This window comes from Colobus angolensis, unplaced genomic scaffold, assembly GCF_000951035.1.
Source record: "Colobus angolensis palliatus isolate OR3802 unplaced genomic scaffold, Cang.pa_1.0 Scaffold19, whole genome shotgun sequence".
Taxonomy (NCBI): Eukaryota; Metazoa; Chordata; class Mammalia; order Primates; family Cercopithecidae; genus Colobus; species Colobus angolensis.
Window position 1 is genome coordinate 12320240 of NW_012115043.1, and position 11175 is coordinate 12331414.

Here is an 11175-nt window from a genome sequence, read left to right on the forward strand (position 1 = left end):
ATGAGCATTTTTTCATGTGTCTGTTGGCTGTATGAATGTCTTCTTTTGAGAAGTGTTTGTTCATATCCTTTGCCCACTTTTTGATGGGGTTGTTTATTTTTTTTTTTTTAAAGCTCTCTTCAACTCTAACCAGATCTCCACTGCCTGAATTGAAAGAAGACCTTAGATAAGACTTTCTAGCCAGAGATAACACTTCCACAAAATAACCAGAAGAACTGGGGCACAAAGAGGCTATACTCATCAGCTTGGACTGCCATAACAAAGCACAGTGTCAGTGTGTCTTAAACAACACAAATGTATTTTCTCATAGTTCCAGAGGCTGGAAGTCCAACACCAAGGTGCCAGCGGGATTGGTTTCTAGTGAGACCCCTTTCCCCTGCTTGCAGACAGCCACCTTCTCACTGTCTCCTTGTGTGGCCTTTTCTCTGTCTATGCTTGGGGGTTGGGGGAGCTCGGATGTCTCTCTTCTTTTAAGAACACTAGTCCTATCTAATTAGGACTACAATCTTATGGCCTCATCAACCTTAATTTCCTCTTTAAATGCCACATCTCCAAATACAGTCATATTGGGGATTAGGGCTTCAACATATGAATGTGGGGGGTAGCACACTTCATAACTGAAGTTCTCGATAAATGTTCAGTGAAGATCTAGGTAAATGAATGGATTTGTCTGGACACCCTGAAACTATCAGAGACCTCTGATGGAGCATGAGGTAAAGACAGTGGCTCAGGCACAGAAATTATAGACCTATGAACTAAATGACCTAGAACCTACATAAGTCAGTAGCGTTCCTCTACGTCGGCAATAACCCACTAGAAAATGCAATAACAATTAAGACTCAGTTCACTGTAGTAACAACAATCATAATATCTCAAATTTTACCTAACAAATAATATATATAAAAGACCCCTGTGAAGACAATTTAGAAATGCTATTAAAACATATTTTAAAAGGAATAGAGGATGGGCATGGTGGCTCACACCTGTAATCCCAGCACTTTAGGAGGCCAAGGCAGGTGGATCAGTTGAGGCCAGGAGTTCAAGACTAGCCTGGCTAGCATGGTAAAACTCCATCTCTACTAAAAATACAAAAAAAGAAACACCCAAAAAACTAGCCGGACTTGTTGGCACATGCTTGTAATCCCAGCTACTTGGGAGGCTGAGGCAGGAGAAACGCTTGAACCCGGGAGGCAGAGGTTGAAGTGAGCCAAAATCAAGCCACTGCACTCTAGCCAGGAAGACAGAGTGAGACCGTGTCTCAAAATAAAAATAAAAATAAGTAATAATAATTTTAAATATCCTTCTAGCCAAGCCAAGCACATCTAAGGGACTAAATTGGCCTGTGAGCCACTAGTTTGTAACTCATGGTGAGTATAATAGGCATGAGGCTTGTTCCTAAATGTAGGGGTGTAGGAGGCAGAAGAATACAAGCAGACCCTCCCCATCCCACACGCTGTTACCTCTCCACCTCTCTACAGGCAGCTTTCCTAAGGTCCTGGGCCTTCAGATCCTTGCTGGAGTTGGAGGCAGAAATGTTCTGGATCTATAAAACAGTTAAGGGATATTAAGGAATATTAAGATAGCCACCTCCCAAACTGGGGCATCCTCCTAATATTATCCACAGCTGATTAGTAACACGCGGGAGAGAAATTTGGGTTTATTACTCTATAGCAGTATATAAAGCAATAGCAAAGTTAATACAAAATCACTTTCCTGTCGGGTCTGCACGGGGTCGGCTCATGGGTCTCTAAGACTCGAAAATTGAGAGCGTTTTCGCACCCCAGGGGCTGCTCCTGGCGGCTCCGCGGTCAACATGCCACAGAACAAATATATTGAATTACGCTGTAAACACTATGGATACTGTTTGGATTACCAAATTACCATGAGGAAAAGAGAAAGAAGGAAAGTTGACAGGCTCATGAATGTTCAAAGAAGGCAAAGAAAATGATTAGTCTGAAGGCTAAGCTTTACCATAAACAGGGCCATGCTGAGAAAATACAAATGAAAAAGACTATCAAGATGCATGAAAAGAGAAACACCAAAAAAAAAAAAAAAAAAAAATGCTGAAAAGATTCCACAGGGAGCAGTACCTGCCTATCTGCTGGACAGAGAGGGACAGTCTCAAGCTAAAGTACTTTCCAACATGATCAAACAGAAACGAAAAGAGAAAGTCCCTCTGCCTAAAGTACGTGCCCAGGGAGAATCAGAAGTATTAAAAGTTATTCGAACAGGAAAAAGAAAGAAGAAGGCACGGAAGAGGCTGGTTACTAACGGCTGCTTTGTTGGAGATGGCTTTACAAGAATACCACCTAAGTATGAAAGATTCATCAGGCCAATGGGCTTGTGTTTCAAGAAAGCCCATGTAACACACTGTGAACTGAAAGCCTACCTTTTGCCTACCAATATTTGTTGTAAAGAAAAACTTGTTGTCCCACTGTATACAACTTCAGGTGTTATTACCACAGGTACTGTCATTGAGGTAAATGTGAGCAAATTGGGCCTTGTGATGCAAGGAGGCAAAGTTATTTGGGGAAAATATGCCCAGGTTACCCAACAATCCTGAAAATGATGGATGCATAAATGCAGTCTTACTGGTTTGACAGCAATTCCATATATAATTATTGAGGACTACACACCAATTGAAAAAACTGCCGTTACTGTGATGTTTCTGAATAATACCAAACAGCCATACACGTCTGCAGTCATCAAGAGATTTATTAAATTGCAAACATTAAAATGGAAAAAAATACAAAATCACTATAAAAATAATAATCCTTTAGGACTCTAACTTCAAACATTCCTCTTATCTGCAAATATTAGAAAAGATCACTTTCCCTTTAAATGTGCAAAGAGTAAATGTTTCCAGAATAAATCTGAAACCTTTGTAGTCCTTTAGCTGGAAGGATCACCCTACTAAAAATGCATCAAAGAAACACTAATCAAATAACCAGTGAATGTAAAATTACAAACCAACATGTGTATTAAAGGAAAGAAACATAGGGAATGTGCAAGGACTTTTAGCAGACTGGGAGTTTAGATTTCCCCCCTGAAAGCAACTGGCACTGACAACAGAAAGAGACTGGGATTCACTGGAAGAAGAAAAGAGCATTGCAGCTTGGAACAGACCTGAGGCCAAAAGGAGGGTAGAGCATTGGCAAAAGTCAGCCAAGGAGGCTGGAGTGAAGGGAGCAGGAGAAGGAATGACGCCTGATGAAGCAGGAGGGGTGTGGACCTGAGTGATTAGAGCTGTGTAGACTGCAGTTAGCCATCCTAGGGTTTTAAGAGGTGGAGAAGGAGGATCATCATCAGCCTTATGTTGAAGATGATGACATTGGCTATATGTAGCGTGATTCATGGGGTAGGGGGTTCTGAGCCGATGCAGGGCAACCAGACTTGCAACCACTGCTGTGATCGGGAGAGGATGATAATAGCCTGGACTAGCATGCGGGGTGCAGTGCACATGGAGAGGAGTACGCAGAAGTGCAAGCTATTGAGGAGGTAAATTTATTAGACACGTGAGTGGTTGGATGTGGGCAGGGAGGGAGAGTCCATGCTTGGGCTGACTCCTGGCTTTCTCGCTCTGGCATTGGGATGTGTGCAGACACATTCCCCTAGACAGGAACGCTGGAAGAGGAATGAATTGCGGGGCAAGAGCACGAGTCAGTCTGGGACAAGCCAACTTGGAGGTGCCTTTGCAATCTCCGAGTGAACCTCTGGCCTGTTTCCCAGTTCACGAATCCCTCACCTGTAACAGTTATGATAAAAATGGCAGGAAGTTAGCTTCTAGGTGTGGAGGAGAAGAGAGACTCGGACGGGGGCTTTTCATTTCTCCCCCCCCCGCCCCACCCTCCCTGGAGCCTCTCTGAAAGAAACTCACTGAAGATACTTTGTTTTTTGGTCTAGTGGAAGGAGAAACTCAAATGTGTTCTGAAGCCGGGTGTGGTGGCTCAAGCCTGTAATCCCAGCACTTTGGGAGGCCGAGACGGGCGGATCACAAGGTCAGGAGATCGAGACCATCCTGGCTAACACGGTGAAACCCCGTCTCTACTAAAATACAAAAAAATTGGCCTGGCGTGTTGGCGGGCGCCTGTAGTCCCAGCTACTCGGGGAGGCTGAGGCAGGAGAATGGCGGGAACCCGGGAGGTGGAGCTTGCAGTGAGCTGAGATCCAGCCACTGCACTCCAGCCTGGGCGGCAGAGCGAGACTCCGTTTCAAAAAAAAAAAAAAAAATGTGTTCTGAAAAATAAGTATGGGGCCTTCTTAACAAGGCTATGGCATACTATCCACTTCTTTCCCCTCCTGCCCTGGAGGGAGTGGCTGGCCACTCACGCTCAACTTAGAGAATGAGCTGCAGCAGGAGGAAAGGAGGAGAACCAGATCTCTGGGAACATTACTGGAGAATGAGGACTGGCCAGAGCCTTGCATAGGGAGCGAATTCTCCTGCCTCCTGTCTTCAATCAGCCAGAGGAGCAACTTTCAGTTCCCCCATCACGGCACACTTCTTCTCTCTTGTGGCCTCACAAGTGCTGCCCCCTCCCCAGAAACACCCTGCCCTGCCTCCTCTCCTACATCCCTTTCATCTGCCTGGGTTCTTGAGCATATTTTATTCAGTGCTTAGATACTATATCTTTCTGGAGGCCTTTTCTCATGTCTTATAGCTGGGTTCAATGTTTGTGGCAGAGACTGCTAATCATCTACCCCACATCCATTTCTCGTCTTTTTTTCTTGGTACAAGAACCCCCAATATTGGGCTGAGCATAAAGTGCTTGGTATAAAGTCTACATTTTCCAATATCTTTTGCAGCTGGATGAGACCATTTGACTAAACTCTGGCTAGTAACCTGAAAGTGGAAATGTTTCCACCTTCTGGGATATGATTTTATAGGGAGAAGACATGCCTTTCTTCCCCTTCCTCTATATGAATATGATGACTGATTCTTTTCGTTCTTCTTTTTTGTTTTTGTTTTGAGACAGAGTATTGCTCTGTCGCCCAAGCTGGAGTGCAGTGGTGCGATCTCGGCTTACCATAACCTCCGCCTCCCAGGTTCAAGTGATTCTTCTGCCTTCGCCTCCTGAGTAGCTGGGATTACAGGCACATGCCACCATGCCTGGCTAACTTTTTGTATTAGTAGAGACGGGGTTTCACCATGTTAGCCAGGAGGGTCTTGATCTCCTGACCTCATGATCCGCCTGTCTTGGCCTCCCAAAGTGCTAGGATTACAGGCGTAAGCCATCATGCCTGGCTGATGGCTGATTTTTTAGTCACCAGCTTGGACGAGGAAGACCTAGACCACACCCTAGGGATGGTGAAGCTTTGCATTAGAAAGAGATTAATTTCCTTTTTTTTTTTTTTGACAGTCTCGCTCTGTTGCCCAGGCTGGAGTGCAGTGGCATGATCTTGGCTCACTGCAACCTCCGCCTCCCAGGTTCAAGCAATTCCCTTGCCTCAACCTCCTGAGTAGCTGGGAATACAGACACGTGCCACCTCTCCCCGATAATTTTTTTTTTTTTAGTAGAGACGGGGTTTCACCATGTTAGCCAGGCTAGTCTCGAACTCCTGACCTCAAGTGATCCACCTGCCTCAGCCTCCCAAAGTGCTGAGATTACAGGCATGAGCCACTGCGCCTGGCCTGAATTCGTGTTCTAATGACTTTATGGAGCTACTCGGTATTTTGCACTGTTTACCTCTTGCTCTCATTTGTGTAAAAGTGAAATCAACTCTAATCCTATGTTAGGCACTGTTATTTTGGTTACATGCAGAAAAACCTAATCCAAATTTACACAGTGTTCCTCCCATGTGTTTATTCCTATGAAAACGCTTAGACCCTGCATTACCAATTACTTACCTGAGTGAAAAAAAGTCTGTCCTGCCAGAGTTTACACTCTTCTTCTTATGCAGATAGCTTCAAAGATGTCCTCACCTAACGTAACTCCTATCTGCAAGTGTTCAGTAAGGAACCAGAAAGCCAGTTATCCAAAGGCAATGCTGTCGAACCACTTCAAATGTTGCTTTCTGGTCTCAGGCTTGATAGTAACCAGGTGATGCTATCACCTGGTTAGGATTGTGCCCATTTCTCCTCCAATGCAAGTTCTATCTCTTGGATGGAATAGTCAGTTCATACCACAAATAAACCCACAGAAAACAGGAAGGCAAAAAAAAAGCACGTACAACAAATGTCTTAAAAGTGGTGTCTCCTAGTCGACACATCCTGTGTTGTAGGATTTGGAAAATCAAAAGTAATTTTTAAAATTCTGATGGTTTGGCGTTTGGAATATTGAAAGCAATCTGGAAAATCCCGATAGTCCATTTGTGTCTCCATCATTAGCTGAAGAAGCAGATGGTCAGGATAAATTTCAGTAGGATCAGAGGAGGGAGTGTATCCAGTGGATTGCCTCCTAGCACCGTTAGTGAGGTTGGTGACACACCCTTTAACAGACTCTGCCAATGAATCTGCGTTGATTAATTCACTTTTTTCCCCCAGAATCTTTCCGAGGTCAAATACTGTGTGTGATAGTGTTTTATACTTTTATACCAAGTGTTTCTGCCTTAATTGACTCATCTGTAATTGATAGTCTTAAGTATGAGCCAAAATACTAATGGCTAAGAGATAGAAGTACATAACCTGGACAATATCCTAAAAGTCAGAAATTTTAAAAAATTCAAACATTATCAATAGAATACTGTCCAAATATCTGAACAAATCTGATAATCTTATAGGGTTGAGGTTCCAATTATGGTGGATTTTTGAAGTTTCACGGCCTGTTGGCCAGGCTGGTTTCAAACTCCTGACCTCAAGTGATCCACCCGCCTCAGCCTCTCAAAGTGCTGGGATTACAGGTGTAAGTCACTGGACCCTGCCAGGGCTGAAGATTAAATGAGGTAGTGTATATAAAGCACACAGCTGCTATCAATAGGTTTTAGCTATTATGCAGTGGACTTTAACTCCCTAAAGAGGGACTCCATTTTTTAAAACTCACACTGTATTCCTAGTATCTACCATAGCCCCTGGCATGTAATAAGCACCCCTCAAATGTCTGATCAATGCTAACTGAAAGTATGAGAAGGACCGTGAATGCAAAGAGTTCTTGCTGGGATCCTCCTTTAAGTACAATGCCTCTCTCCTATAAACATAACCCTTCCCTTAGAAGGCTACACAGAGCTGGGCACAATGACTCATGCCTGTAATCCCAGCACTTTAGGAGGCTGACGTGGGAGGATCGCTTAAGCCCAGGAATTGGAGACCAGCCTGGGAAACATGGGGAAACCCTGTTCCTACAAAAAAATACAAAAATTAGCCTGGCACGATGGCTTGTAACTATAGTCCCAGCTACTCGAGAGGCTGAGGTGGGAGTATTGCCTAAGCCTGGGGAGGTTGGGGCTGCAATGAACCGTGATTGCACTATTACACTCCCGCCTGGGCAACACAGGGAGACTCTGCCTCAAAAAGAAAAAGGAAAATTAAAAAAAGAAAGGAGAAGAAGGAGAAGAAGCAGCCTACACTGGAAAGAATACCAGCCCAGAGTTTATGTGAAAAGGAGATCCCTGACACATTGGTCCTGTGATTCCTGGAGGCTTCTGGGTAGAAGGTTGTTAACCAGAGTTATTTATGCACAATCAGTGGCAGGCAAGAAAGAGGTTTCATACAGCTTGAAGAAGAGAAGTCATTTTATTTGGGCTCCTGCAGTATTATTATTTAGACTCTCATTTATTTTACATCACTTCTCTGACGACTGTAATGAATAAATATTGACAAGTTGAATGATCTGTTCCCTGCACTAGAGGGTAAACTTGCATAATCCCTTGTAGACACACCCCGGGCAGTGAGGCTACTTTGCGGAGTTCCTTGCCAGTGTACCTAAGCAAAGGATTCTTTCTTGTTCTAAACTGTGGCATATGATTGTGGTTTTGGAGCTGGAAAAGGACAATAAGATGGAATATTACATGGCAAATTAGCTGGTCATTTCGATTGTTGAACATTTTTCTTTCAAGAAGAGTTATTATTACACCCTCTGCTGCCTTAAGGCAGTGAAAGTCTAGGCTGGGCACAGTGGCTCATGCCTGTAACCCCAGCACTTTGGAAGCCTGAGGTGGACAGATTGCTCAGGATCCTCCCTACTGCCCTCTGATGCGCTCACTCCAGAAGCGGAGGGAGAGAGGCCCTGGGTAGTGAGTCCACCAGACACTCCCAGGCCAGCAGAATCACCTCATCAGCTCTTAAAGACAGAGACAAGAATGAGTGAAAGAAATGTAGCTAGGAAAAGTCAAAAGGAGATGATAGGCTTTTGAGATGTTTGGAGCGAGTTGGTTTTTTTTTTTTTTTTTTGGAGACGGAGTCTCGTTCTGTCGCCCAGGCTGGAGTGCAGGGGTGCGATCCTGGCTCACTGCAAGCTCTGCCTCAGGGGTGCGAGCTCGGCTCACTGCAAGCTCCGCCTCCTGGGTTCACGTCATTCTCCTGCCTCAGCCTCCCGAGTAGCTGGGACTACAGGAGCCCGCCACCACGCCCGGCTAATTTTTTTGTGTTTTTTAGTAAAGACGGGGTTTCACCGTGTTAGCCAGGATGGTCTCGATCTCCTGACCTCGTGATCCGCCTGCCTCGGCCTCCCAAAGTGCTGGGATTACAGGCATGAGCCACCGCGCCCGGCCAGAGCAAGTTTTATTCCCTTTCTTTGGATCTGGGGGAAATTATATCGCACAGGCTGACAAGGAGAAAGAGGGAGGATGGAAGTTTTGTCTTTATTCCCCCATTTGTCTCTCCAACCTTGAATTTGCATGGGAGCTATGTGGGGGCAGGTGATAAGGGTGTCAATCAAAAAGGATCTGTGCCGTCAACACCATTAGTAATAAACCAGGCTGGGCACAGTGGTTCACACCTGTAATCCTAGAACTTTGGGAGGCTAAAGGGGGATGAATCACTTGAGCCAAGGAGTTCGAGCAGCCTGGGTAACATAGGAAGACCCTGTCTCTAAAAAATATTAAAAATTAGCTAGTCACGATGCCACACAACTGTAGTCCCAGCTACTTAGAAGGCTGAGGTGATAGCTTGAGCCAGGAGGCTGCTGTGAACTACCATTGTGCCACTGCCTGGGCAACAGAGTGAGACCTCATCTCTAAAAATAAAAATAAAAAATAAGATAAATAGGCCAGGTGCAGTGGCTCACACCTGTAATCCCAGCACTTTGAGAGGCTGAGAAGAGTAGATTCCCTGAGGTTAGGAGTTTGAGACCAGCCTGGCCAACAAGGTGAAACCCCATCTCTACTAAAAATACAAAAATTATCTGGGCATGGTGGTGCACGCCTGTAACCCCAGCTACACTGGAGGCTGAGGCACGAGTATTGCTTGAAATCAGGAGGCGGAGGCTGTAGTGAGCCACGACTGCACCAGTGCACTCCAGTCTGGGCGACAGAATGAGACCTCATTTCCAAAAATAAAAAACAACCATCCAGTCATTTGTGCATTTTGGGTGAGTCCACAGAAAGAAAAAGAGAGAGAGAGAAAGAGTGAGGAGAGAGAGAGAGAGGGAAGGAAGGAAGGAAGGAAGGAAGGAAGGAAGGAAGGGAGGGAGGGAGGGAGGAAGGGAGGGAGGAGAGACAGAGAAGGAAAGAAACCAGATTTGCTGTATTAGTATGAAGCTACACTCACCTTTGACTAGCTGGAAGCTTCTCTAAGATTGTGGTTAGCAAAAGCCAAGAGCTTCCTAGAGGTAAGATTGAGAAGGTTTTTGTTGAGGCTGTTTTATTGGCTATGTGTCAGCTCTTGGGAGTAATTTACATAAAACTTATCAGAGTGTATTTTCAAGGTGTGAAACACTAAATTTTCAACATTTAAGACAGGAATCTTGGTCAACCTGACATCTGCCTGCCAAGGTTTTACCATGCACTATCTCCCAAAAGCAATCAGCCAGTTGTGAGATTAAGGTTTTAGGAAGCCGTTGAGTCTACAAACAGCTTCAGCAACCTGCAATAAGAGGGGTAGGAGTGGGATGTCAGGACCCAGTGGGTGGAGAAGTATGATCCAAGGAGTATGGCTAACAGTAGAGTCAATGTTTTGAGCGAGCAGGTCAAGAGTGAATGTGTTTCCTCAGCTTTAAAATGGAGTTAATGAGAGTACCAGCCCCACAAGGCAGTTGTGGTAATTGAATGAGTTAAAGCATTTGCATGCTCAGCACACTGGTTGACTCATAATGTATTCTCAAGCAATGTGAGCTGTGTTCATCGTCACCACCATTATTATCACCATCTTCATCACCGTCATCCTGGCTCTTCCACTTACCAGGTTTGCGACCTGGGGCAAGTTGTGTAACATTTCTAAACCTTGGATTCCTCATCTTTACATTAAAGAAAAAAAAATTATCTTCAAGAATATAGTGAGGATGAAATGAAATGAGGCACATAAAGCATCTAACATGATGCTTGGCAAATAGTAGGTGCATGTTGAGTGAGTGTTATTTCCTATTGGTTTCAATGGCTTTGCTTTATTGATTGATAGTCAAAACAGGTACTTTGGAAGAAAGAATACCAAAGGAAGGAAGACAACAAAGTCCTTGTGATGGGAAAAGTTTACTCGATGGAAGAGACTCTCAAGTTTTTGATGAGGGTTTTTATTTTCATTTCTTTGTGTGGTCCCATCGGACATCCCCCTAAGACCTCAGATGTCCTTCAGTTTACAGTCCCACACATTAAGTAGCTTTCATTACTGAAGAAATCAGAGAGGATTGAAGATTTGGGAACATTAATGCGGGGTTGCCAAACTTAGCAATAAAAATAAAGGTGTGCAATATTTTATCTGGCCATTATACATGGATGCCAATTTATCCTCTTGTAAACTCAAGCTAGGATTGACTCTTCTTTTGTGACTTTGTGTGATTTACGATATCCACATTCAAGGGCTTCTCAGCGAAAGAGAGAGATGCTGTAGAATGTAGACTTGGCCAGGCACGGTGGCTCACGCCTGTAATCCCAGCACTTTGAGAGGCCGAGGTGGGTGGATCATGAGGTCAGGGGTTCGAGACCAGCCTGGCAAAGATGGAGAAACGCCGTCTCTACTAAAAATACAAAAATTAGGCCGGGCGCGGTGGTTCATGCCTGTAATCCCAGCACTTTGGGAGGCCAAGGCGGGCGGATTGCGAGGTCAGGAGATCGAGACCATCCTGGCTAATAAAGTGAAACCCCATCTCT

The 11175-nt window shown here is 44.6% G+C and overlaps 1 pseudogene; it reads left to right on the forward strand.

Annotated features, from left to right (window-relative positions):
• Positions 1-1813: 1813 nt before the first annotated feature.
• Positions 1814-2600, forward strand: LOC105510611 (annotated as a pseudogene).
• Positions 2601-11175: the final 8575 nt, after the last annotated feature.